Consider the following 12,902-nt stretch of genomic DNA (forward strand, 5'->3'; position numbering starts at 1 on the left):
TAGGGAAGGAAGGAAGGGACGTAGACTCTCCACTGCCCACCCAAAGGAGTAACGTGCTGAATGGAAATAATCTTAAACTGGTTGTATTATTATTATTATTATTATTATTATTATTATACTTTAAGTTCTAGGGTACATGTGCATAACATGCAGGTTTGTTACATAGGTATACATGTGCCATGTTGGTGTGCTGTACCCATTAACTCGTCATTTACATTAGGTATATCTCCTAATGCTAACCCTCCCCCCTCCCCCCAACCCCATGACAGGCCCGGGTGTGTAATATTCCCCTTCCTGTGTCTAAGTGTTCTCATTGTTCAATTCCCACCTATGAGTAAGAATATGCAGTGTTTGGTTTTTTGTCCTTGCAATAGCTTGCTGAGAATGATGCTTTCCAGCTTCATCCATGTCCCTACAAAGGACATGAACTCATCCTTTTTTATGGCTGCATAGTATTCCATTGTGTATATGTGCCACATTTTCTTAATCCAGTCTATCACTGATGGACGTTTGGGTTGGTTCCAAGTCTTTCCTATTGTGAATAGTGGTGCAGTAAACATACGTGTGCATGTGTCTTTATAGCAGCATGATTTGTAATCCTTCGAGTATATACCCAGTAATGGGATGGCTGGGTCAAATAGTATTTCTAGTTCTAGATCCTTGAGGAGTTGCCACACTGTCTTCCACAATGGTTGAACTAGTTTACAGTCCCACCAACAGTGTAAAAGTGTTCCTATTTCTCCACATCTTCTCCAGCAACTGTTGTTTCCTGACTTTTTAATGATCGCCACTCTAACTGGTATGAGATGGTATCCCATTGTGGTTTTGATTTGCATTTCTTTGATGGTCAGTGATGATGAGCATTTTTTCATGTGTCTTTTGGCTGCATAAATGTCTTCTTTTGAGAAGTGTCTGTTCAGATCCTTCGCCCACTTTTTGATGGGGTTGTTTGTTTTTTTCTTATAAATTTGTTTGAGTTCTTTGCAGATTCTGGATACTAGCCCTTTGTCAGATGAGTAGATTGCAAAAATTTTCTCCCATTCTGTAGGTTGCCTGTTCACTCTGATGGTAGTTTCTTTTGCTGTGCAGAAATTCTTTACTTTAATTAGATCCCATTTGTCAATTTTGGCTTTTGTTGCCATTGCTTTTGGTGTTTTAGACATGAAGTCCTTGCCCATGCCTATGTCCTGAATGGTATTGCCTAGGTTTTCTTCTAGGGTTTTTATAGTTTTAGGTCTAACATGTAAGTCTTTAATCCAGCTTGAATTGATTTTTGTATAAGGTGTAAGGAAGGGATCCAGTTTCAGCTTTCTACATATGGCTAGCCAGCTTTCCTAGCACCATTTATTGAATAGGGAATCCTTTCCCCATTGCTTGTTTTTGTCAGGTTTGTCAAAGATCAGATAGTTGTTGATGTGTGGTATTATTTCTGAGGGCTCTGTTCTGTTCCATTGGTCTATATCTCTGTTTTGGTACCAGTACCATGCTGTTTTGGTTACTGTAGTCTTGTAGCATAGTTTGAAGTCAGTTTGAGATATGCCTCCAGCTTTGTTCTTTTGGCTTAGGATTGTCTTGGCAATGCAGGCTCTTTTTTGGTTCCATATGAACTTTAAAGTAGTTTTTCTAATTCTGTGAAAAGTCATTGGTAGCTTAATGGGGATGGCATTGACTCTATAAATTACTTTGGGCAGTACGGCCATTTTCACGATATTGATTCTTCCTATCCATGAGCATGGAATATTCTTCCATTTGTTTGTATCCTCTTTTATTTCATTGAGCAGTGGTTTGTAGTTCTCCTTGAAGAGGTCCTTGACATCCCTTGTAAGTTGGATTCCTAGGTATTTTATTGTCTTTGAAGCAATTGTGAATGGGAGTTCACTCATGATTTGGCTCTCTGTCTGTTATTGGTGTATAAGAATGCTTGTGATTTTTGCACATTGATTTTGTATCCTGAGACTTTGCTGAAGTTGCTTATCAGCTTAAGGAGATTTTGGGCCGAGACAATGGGGTTTTCTAGATATACAATCATGTCATCTGCAAACAAGGACAATTGGACTTCCTCTCTTCCTGATTGAATACCCTTTATTTCTTTCTCCTGCCTGATTGTCATGGCCAGAACTTCCAACACTATGTTGAATAGGAGTGGTGAGAGAGGGCATCCCTGTCTTGTGCCAGTTTTCAAAGGGAATGCTTCCAGTTTTTGCCCATTCAGTATGTTATTGGCTGTGGGTTTGTCATAAGTAGCTCTTATTATTTTGAGATATGTCCCATCAATACCTAATTTATCAAGAATTTTTAGCATGAACGGCTGCTGAATTTTTTCGGAGGCCTTTTCTGCATCTATTGAGATAATTATGTGGTTTTTGTCTTTGGTTCTGTTTATACGATGGATTACATTTATTGATTCGCGTATGTTGAACCACCCTTGCATCCTAGGGATGAAGACAACTTGATCGTGGTGCATAAGCTTTTTGATGTGCTGCTGGATTTGGTTTGCCAGCATTTTATTGAGGATTACTGCATAGATGTTCATCAGGGATATTGGTTTAAAATTCTCTTTTGTTGTTGTTGTTGTTGTGTCTCTGCCAGGCTTTGGTATCCGGATGATGCTGGCCTCATAAAATGAGTTAGGGAGAATTCCCTCTTTTTCTATTGATTGGAATAGTTTCAGAAGGAATGGTACCAGCTCCTCCTTGTACCTGTGGTAGAATTCGGCTGTGAATCCATCTGGTCCTTGACTTTTTTTGGTTGATAGGTTATTAATTATTGCCTCAATTTCAGAGCCTGTTATTGGTCTATTCAGGGATTCAACTTCTTCTTGGTTTAGTCTTGGGAGGGTGTATGTGTCGAGGAATTTATCCATTTCTTCTAGATTTTCTAGTTTATTTGTGTAGAGGTGTTTATAGTATTCTCTGATGGTAGTTTGTATTTCTGTGGGATTCGTGGTGATATCCCCTTTATCATTTTTTATTGCGTCTATTTGATTCTTCTCTCTTTTCTTCTTTATTAGGCTTGCTAGTGGTCTATCAAATTTGTTGATCTTTTCAAAAAACCAGCTCCTGGATTCATTGATTTTTCGAAGGGTTTTTTGTGTCTCTATCTCCTTCTGTTCTGCTCTTATCTTGGTTATTTCTTGCCTTCTGCTAGCTTTTGAATGTGTTTGCTCTTGCTTCTCTAGTTGTTTTAATTGTGATGTTAGGGTGTCAATTTTAGATTTTTCCTGCTTTCTCTTGTGGGCATTTAGTGCTATAAATTTCCCTCTACACACTGCTTTAAATGTGTCCCAGAGATTCTGGTATGTTATGTCTTTGTTCTCATTGGTTTCGAAGAACATCTTTATTTCTCCCTTCATTTTGTTATATACCCAGTAGTCATTCAGGAGCAGGTTGTTCAGTTTCCATGTAGTTGAGTGATTTTCAGAGAGATTCTTAATCCTGAGTTCTAGTTTGATTGCACTGTGGTCTGAGAGACAGTTTGTTATAATTTCTGTTCTTTTACATTTGCTGAGGATTGCTTTACTTCCAACTATGTGGTCAATTTTGGAATAAGTGTGATGTGGTGCTGAGAAGAATCTGCCCTACAAGAGCTTCTGAAGGAAGCACTAAACATGAAAGGAACAACCAGTACCAGCCACTGCAAAAACATGCCAAATTGTAAAGACCATCCATGCTAGGAGGAAACTGCATCAACTAATGAGCAAAATAGTCAGCTAACATCATAATGACAGGATCAAATTCACACCTAACAATATTAACCTTAAATGTAAATAGGCTAAATACTCCAATTAAAAGACTCAGACTGGCAAATTGGATAGAGTCAAGACCCATCAGTGTGCCATATTCAGGAGACTCATCTTACGTGCAGAGACACACATAGGCTCAAAATAAAGGGATGGAGGAAGATCTACCAAGCAAATGGAAAACAAAAAAAGGCAGGGGTTGCAATCCTAGTCTCTGATAAAACAGACTTTAAACCAACAAAGATCAAAAGAGACAAAGAAGGCCATTACATAATAGTAAAGGGATCAATTCAACAAGAAGAGCTAACTATCCTAAATATATATGCACCCAATACAGGAGCACCCAGATTCATAAAGCAAGTCCTTAGAGACCTACAAAGAGACTTAGACTACCACACAATAAACTGGTTTCTTATTGAGCAGCTGCTGACTTCCTGTGTGACTTTAGAAGAGTTATCTCTAAGTCTTCGTTTCCATTTCCAGTAGGATAATAATAGCTCTAGTACCTAGCTTTTACATTTCTTGTATTATAATTGGGTTTTCTCTACATCAGGGCTTTCATTTCAGTTTCTGTATTATAATGGAAGAAGAAAGCCTCTTTTTTGTTTTTTGGGTTTTTTTTTGATACCAGATTAAGGAGGCTTCTCTCAAAAGCAATTTGTTTAAAATCATCTTACTAAAATTCTAGGTCCCAAGAAATTGAAAAATGGGCCACCTCTTTCATTTACAAATAATCTTACAGACTTTTAATGATGATGACATTCTGTAAATAAAGTAGTTGTAGTCATTCTTGGAAACTTCAGGACTTTATTTCTTGATTTTATCCTTGAGAGTGGTACTTACACAACTCGTAATTTAACATGTATACCACGTAGTCAGGGTGGAATTATTGTCCACTATTAAAAATGTCTAAACTTGTTTCTGTCAAAAATGAGGACTTGAAATGCAATCAGGGTCTCATCAGAAGAAATACCACTCTTCCTATGATTATTTATAATATTTTTATATTAACAAAAGAAGCTGATGAGATGAATAGGATGTAAGAGATGAAGAAGAGAATTGTCTCATTCATTTTTTCAGAAAGTTGAGAAAGAAAAAGTTAAAAAAAAAAACCCATTGAACTTTAGTAGTGCTTCTACTACATATCAGAAAATGCTTTTTTTTTAAAGGATTTTTTAAGGAAAATAATACACATAGCTAGAACAGCAGTTTATGTTTAACAGAACTAAATGGTCACATTTTTAAGTAAAGTACGCCCTGGCATTTGAACAGCTGTTATATCCAATTCAGATTTGCATACTGTTGTTTAACCTTCCCAGCTGTAGCGGGGGTGGCGTGTTAGTCTAATCTGGTATAAAATATGCATAGTATACTTAAAGTTGAAACTTTAAACACATATTTGTATTAAACTGATAAATTTTAGTCATATAAGTCTGTTTTAAATAAACACCTTATCTTTCTGTAAGTTATTTATTGAGCAGATTTTAATTAATTAAAACCTCTTTCAAACCTTTTATGTTTTGTTTATATCTTTTTGTACTTTAATATTACTAATGAACACAAAGTATATACATTTCCTATGTATATGCTTACAATTACATTGCGATAGCCATAGAAAATTTTTTTTTTTGAGACAGGATTTCACTTTGTCACCTAGGCTGGAGTGCAGTGGTGAGATCTCTGCTCACTGCAACCTACATCTCCTGGGTTCAAGCGATTCTCCCTCCTTAGCCTCCCGAGTAGCTGGGATCGCAGGCGTGGGCCACCACTCCTGGCTAATTTTTGTCTTTTTAGTAGTGACAGGGTTTCAACATATTGGCCAGGCTGGTCTTGAACTCCTGGCCTCAAGTGATCCACCCCTCTCAGCCTCCCAAAGTGCTGGGATTACAGGCATGAGCACCATGCCTGACCTGGAAATTTTAAATTATTTTTTTCCTATATTTCTACCTGATTCTCTGACCTCAGCAGAATCTTCTTTATTAATACAGTTATGGAAATGGAATGAGGAGGAGGTGATTGCTGTATGAAGATCTTACAAGACTAAGGCTAAAAGAGATTAACATCAAAATACATATTACCATGGAGCACATGAATATAGTGAATAAAAATTTGTTCATCAAAGCCTGCTACAGTATAAAACATTGCTTGAAATTTGAAAGAAATGATTTTAGAACAAATAAATGGTCATGATTATACACCACGCACATTCAAGCACACACAACAATATACATGTAGAAATAGATGTATCTGTATGTGAGTTTATGTACTATATATGTGTGTATTTCTTAGCCTTCTCTTCTGAAGAGCCTAGAAGCAATGACAACCCTAGGGAATACTCCAAGTACCCAAATATTGGTTTCTGAGTCTCTTCCTCCACAAAAAGAAAAAAAAGAAGTGAAGAGGAGGGAAGCCTCTTGGCAAGATAGCTAATTCTAGGATTGAGGCACAGAAAGTATAAAATGAAACTAGAATTTGTGCCAGAAAGTAAGGAGATACTCAAAGAACAATAGGAGCATGAAAAAACATGGCCCAGGATTTAATTCAAAGAGGTTCCTACTAGCCAGTCTGGGAAATTTAAGCATCGAAATTAATAATGGAAAACATTAAATAAAATGGAAATTCATGAGCCCAGACTGAGATAGATGGGTGCATAGTTAGGTAGGAAAAGAAATCTCTTCCCTGCCATAGAATACCAACTATTAAACCTCGAAGGAATGATAAAAATAGAAAATCACCATTTGACAGTCATAGTTCATCACCCATAGTTCAATTCAGATGGAAGTTTTCAATGGAGACTGAGGCCTGGCTTGTGGGTTTGATGAGGTTTAATGAGGAAAACAATATTGACATAATCTCAGAATATCTCCCTTATGCACTACTAGTTAGTTACTAAGGGATGACATGACAGTGGAGAAATTTTCTGAACAATATGACCAGATGATCAAGGTTGACATCACAAGTGGGTCAACTTCATGTATGGCACATCACCTTGATGTGTAGCCTTGAAAAGAGCAGAGTATCATGTTAGTGGTTTCCCTGCCCAAAAAGCATGATCATGAGGAAATAGTAGATAGATCTAAGTTTATGATTAGCCTACAGAATGAAGGTTCTGTATCTTTGGAAAAATGTCAAGAACATGAAAGACCTGGAGAGACTGAGAATATGGGAGGAGAATGAATGTCCTGACGATACTGGGGCAGTTGACAAAGTTTGAATGATGTCTGTAGATTGATAGTAGTGTTGTATAAATGTTGATTTTCTGACTCAAAGGCTTATATGGTGATTCTGTAGAAGAATGTCCTTGTCTTAAGAAGTACTGGAGTATTTAGGGTTGATAGGAATCATGTCTGCTGCTTGTTCTTGGATACTTCAGAAAAGACTAATTATGGGTATACGTATATGCTTAGGGGAGTGTATCTATTTTTTTAAAAAAAAGAAAAATGGAGCAAATGAAAAATTAAAAATTGGGGAATCTGGATGATAGGGATATGGGAATTCTTTGTTTTGTTCTGGCATACTTTTCTGTGTTTGAAAATACTTCAAAATGAGTTATTCTAAAATGATCACTGTAAAGGTAATAAATACATCATAAACATTAATATTTATGTAATAATAATATGAGTAGTCACAGTAAGTCAGGTTAATAAAAACTATAAATAGCTTTATGTCCATGTAGACAAACGAGTTAAGATTTTCGGAGATTTTTGGATTTTTGGAATTGAGAATAAAGGCTGTGGGTCTGTATAAGGTATCCTGGCCCAAATAAGTACGTTTTCCCAGTCTCACACAGGAAGTAACAGAACCAAGATCTCTTGATTCCTTCCCCAGTAGTCCTTGGAAGACAGCTGGAAAAGATTACTTACTCAAGATAGGGACATGTGTATTCAAATTCTGACTTTTGGGAGTTGATTCAGGAAAGTGTCAGATTTACAAAAATTTCTCTTAGAGCTGCATCATTAGATTCACCAAGAGCGCATGTTCTGTGTTGCAGCTTTCAAATGCAACCCAATGAGAATATAAGAATGTTCTCATTGGTATGCAATGAGAATGTAGAAAGAAATACTAGAAAACCTTTTTCTTTCTCTTTGCCTATGTCATATATAGCATAAATGTGAGAGTGAGTAGATTTCTTCCTCTCCTCCGTGGTTTTCATCCCATGCTAATTCTCTTATCCTGTAAGATTTCCTTCCTCTTTACAAGGTTAAAATACCCTTGGATTTCAAGCAGTACCTTTTTAAAATCTGATTTACCAATCACTTGATTAGCCATAGTGGCTAATGTGTTTTTAATGTTTCAAATAGCCAATGACTTGAACCTCTGTGTAGGAAAATAGCCTTCTCTGCATTCTGTATTTGCTCATACCATTTTGCATATATTTAAGGACTTCATGCTCAAGCAGTTTCTTTTCCTTTTTAAAATTTCCTTGTCTTACCAGGAAAATAAAATTTTTTGGATATTTTCAGTTATATAGCCAATATAAAGTCCATTTTGAGGACTTAATATTATAAAAAATAAGCTGTCACATTGCTTAAATGGGATTTTGATAAGCTCCTTGTATCTTGCTCTTATTCTTTAATTCCTTTTAAAAGATTTTCTGGAAGTACCCAAGAAGTATTCTAATTTTACACCTACATATTTAAAATAAGATTTTTTATTAGTAGAATCATGCTATTGCCTTAATTAGCTTCTAATCTCACTCAGTTTATCTTGGGGCACAGATATTGTATCCTATTTAAATTTATGTCAAAAGCTATTGCCTAAACATAATTTTATAATAGCTCTGTCTCCTGGGTTCTAAAACTGCTTTTTTCTGCTCTTATTGCCAAGCCAGTTATGTTTTTTCCTGTATTTTCAGTTAATTAACTTAAGCCCTATATATATTTCAGGGTTTTATAGACTAATATATATATAATAAATATATATACACACATTATATATATTTCAATCTATTTTTCCAACTTGAGCCTTGGTAAATTTTATTTACCTAATATAATAAGAGGTAGATTTTCAATACTGATCAGTAAAGACAACATTTTTTAAAATAGGTAAACAAAAACATTTTATATTATAAACACCTGATAGTATACCTTTATTTCTCAGCATACGTAACTTTAGTGTTTATATATTATTCCCAAAAATTGAATATCAACTGTTAGCCACAGTATGAAGCAAATAATATATTGATGAATTATGTTTCTGACTGTCCTTTTAAATCTACTTAGTAAATAAAGTTATAGTTGCATTTCCAAATGTGAACTTTTTAGTCTCCTATAATTGTATATGTTTACACATGTTGAGATGGAAAGACTTTAAGCACTGAGATTTTGAGATTTTGATTAAACAAGTAATTAGACTTGAGCCAGGCATGGTGCCACACACCTGTCCCAGCTACTCAGGAGACTGAGGCAGGAGGATCACTTGAACCCAGGAGTTCAAAGCTGCAGTAAACTGTAATTGGGCCACTGCACTCCAGTCTGGGCAACAGAGCGAGATCTTGTCTCTAATAATAATAATAATAATAATAACAATAACAATAATAATAACAACAATAATTAGGCTTGAATTAAAACATGTCAGGGAGAGGAGAAGGGAATTTATTGTTTAATGGGTACAGAGTTTCAATTTGGGATGAAAAAGTTCTGGAAATGGATAATGGTAAAAGTTGCATAACAACATACAACTTTTAAATGTACAGTTCAGTACTTAATGCCACTGAACTGTACATTTAAGAATGGTTAAGAGATAAATTTTATGCTATGTATATTTTACCACTGTGTATATATTTAAAATCTGATTCATAGTTTTTCATCTGTAGGTGTTTCTCCCTTATCATAGACATTAGCTAGCATTTAGTCTTTAACCTTAACATATACTATTATTCATTTAATATATGTTAGTTTTACTGTGTTAGGTGTACATTCTGCCTATAAAAAATTTCTGAAAGTTTTTTAATTGCCTTCAGGTATTTTTTAGCTATGTGACCTTGTATAAGATACTTAACTCCTCTAAACTTTCATTTTCTTATGTATAAAATGAGGATATCAATGCCTATATCAAAAGGTTGTTAGATGGACCAGTTAATATAATAATATTTACTTCAAATTTTATTGGGAAAATGAATATTATGTAAAGCACTTAGAACAGTTAAATTCATTAAAATCACTCAGGAAATTATAGCTGCTAGCACTTTTTATTAGACATTGCAGATGAGTTAACACACCAAAGCTCCTTTTAATTTTTGGTTGTCCTTTGGGGGCTGCATGTGTGGGTTACATCTTATAGTCACTGCCTGCATTCTCTTTGTTTACTTTGTACTTGACTTGCTAAGCATGACACATGCAGAGGATCCAGTGACTACGTGTTTGGTCTCTTAGGACCTCTTCAGCCTCCTAGGCCTTGCACCAGTGGCATAGTCAGCAAGCTTGCTAAGCAAGGGGAACAGTGAAAAGAAGACAGGGTGTGCAGCATGCCAGTGTTTCTGTGGAACAACCTTTATTGCCCAGCTATCCCCAGATATTCTAAAACAGCTATGACACCTTTTCAGATTTAGATCACCTCTTTATTTATATACACTGTGACTCTGCTAGTTTTAAGCAATTATAATTGATCAAAAACGTTAGCCAGTGTTTTTCAAAGTATGAGTAAAGTATGAATATTTTTAACATAATCTATATACTTTGCTTCATTTATGAGAGAATTTGAAGCAGTTACCTAATTTGCTCTTATTATCACCATTTTATTGAAATGGAAAATAACTAGACAAAAAGAAACCTTAAAAGATTGTCGCCTTAATCTCTTCTCTTCAAGGTACAAGTTACCCTTAAACTCTTCTCTCCAGGTACCTTACACCTTAGTTGTGTTTATCCAGCTGTCCTAGAGCAAGCCTGTGATTTCTCTGTTGGTGATCTTGTGGCAGTATTTCACATTATTATATTTTTTTAAGGAAATCAAAGTGTTTCCTGATTGAAAAATAAGAATTAGTGCAATTGTTGTGTCTTCTAGTTAATATGCCTTCTCCTAAAGTAATTCTCAAATTGTTTGAAACTGAAGGCCAAGAATATGGCAGAAAATAGAAATCATTTGAAACTGGTAAACATTTCAACTTGAATATATATGTCCAAAAAATTAAAATTCAAAAATGTTATATGCACTCACATATTCAGCACTCTAACTTAAGCTACAGCACACTTCTGAGATCTGATAGTAACAATATTGTAAAGCTTAATTATATTTTTATGGCCCATGCCATCTGGGCATTTGTTCTGCTTACAATAGTAATAGAATTTAAAAAAAAATTAGTTTGCAGTGCAATTGTCTTACCACAAATGCATCAAGGCAAATTATCTCTTATTATTTCAGATCCTGTTCTTGTAGTTTGGATTTGTATCTGTTTGAAAATAGAAAAACTTCTCAGCAACTAAAAAAAAAAAAATCCCACATGGTTAATTCAAACAGAAGACACAAACCTCCTATCTTTATTTCTTAAAACTATGCACCCATAAAAAAGGATGAGTTCATGTCCTTTGTAGGGACATGGATGAAGCTGGAAACCATCATTCTCAGCAAACTATCGCAAGAACAAAAAACCATACACCGCATGTTCTCACTCATAGGTGGGAATTGAACAATGAGAACACTTGGACACAGGAAGGGGAATATCACACACCAGGTCCTGTTGTGGGGTGGGAGGATGGGGGAGGGAAAGCATTAGGAGATATACCCAATGTAAATGACGAGTTAATGGGTGCAGCACACCAACGTGGCACATGTATATATATGTAACAAACCTGCACGTTGTGCACATGTACCCTAGAACTTTAAATATAATAAAAATAAAAAAATTAAAATTAAAAAATAAAAAATAAATTTTGATTTAGATCATAGAAAACACTACTCTTGTTTATGACTTAAAGATTATATAGATCGGGCTTGGTGGCTCACGCCTGTAATCCAGCATTTTGGGAGGCCGAGGTGGGTGGATCACCTGAGGTGAAGAATTCGAGACCAGCCTGGCCAACATGGTGGAACCCCGTCTCTACTAAAAATACAAAAGTTAGCCGGGCATGGTGGTGCACGCCTATAGTCCCAGCTACTCAGGAGGCTGAGGCAGGAGAATCGCTTGAACCTGGGAGGCAGAGGTTGTGGTGAGCTGAGATCGCGCCACTGCACGCCAACCTGGGAACAGAGCGAGACTCCATCTCAAAAAAAAAAAAATTATATAGTATATGATTTAAGGATTATTTTCTGACTTCCTAAGTCAACATATGTCTTAGTCCATTTTTGGTTGCTATAATAGAATACCAGAAACTGGGTAATTTATAAAGAACAGAAGTTTATTTGGCTCATGGTTTTGGAGACTGGGAAGTCCAAGAGCATGGCGCCAACATCTGGCAAGGGTCTTCCTGCTACATCATAATATGGCAGAGAACACCACATGGTGAGAGGGCAAGAGCATGTCAGCTCAGGTCTCTCTTCCTCCTCTTATAAAGCCACCAGTCCCATCATGGGGCCCCACCCTGATGACCTTATCTAATCCTAATTACCTCCCAAAAGCCCCACTGTCAAATACCATTAACATATGAATCTGGGGACTAAGTTTCCAACACATGAAATTTGAGGGACACATTCAAACCAGAATACCATATAAATGTACTTATGTTTAATTGCTTTGTTGCTAGGAACTTTGGATTGCGACAAACACAGATTTTAAAACTACTGCTTTATACACTTAAACATACAGGTTCAGAATCTTTTTATTTTGACATTTTAATTATTTATTCAAAAAATATTGCAGATTAAAACTTCTCTGCAACTGTAGTTATTACCAATGTTAATAAATAATAATAATGGTTATGTCTTAGTTCTAACTTCCTCTTAAAGGAAAAAGTGGACCACCATTATCAATATGTCTATTATTTTCTCTAGAGACAAGAAATCTGCATTAACCTTTGTGATATTTAAACATCATAAATGTTTGACATTCTACATGGTAAATTTTCAGACTGATATATTTCTATACATACAATACATAATTTTTTTAAAATTTTGTTTGTTTATTTTTTTAGAGACAGGGTCTTGCTCTGTCACCCAGGCAAGAGTGCAGTGGCACAAGTATAGCTCACTGTAACCTCAAACTCCTAGGCTCAAGTGATCCTCCTGCCTC

At 35.7% G+C, this 12,902-nt stretch overlaps 1 protein-coding gene across 4 annotated transcripts in view; it reads left to right on the forward strand.

Annotated features, from left to right (window-relative positions):
- The window catches only part of ELP4 (elongator acetyltransferase complex subunit 4), a 274,679-nt gene that overhangs the window by 183,522 nt on the left and 78,255 nt on the right, over positions 1-12,902 (forward strand). The window lies entirely within an intron of this gene.

This window comes from Pan paniscus, chromosome 9, assembly GCF_029289425.2.
Source record: "Pan paniscus chromosome 9, NHGRI_mPanPan1-v2.0_pri, whole genome shotgun sequence".
NCBI lineage: Eukaryota > Metazoa > Chordata > Mammalia > Primates > Hominidae > Pan > Pan paniscus.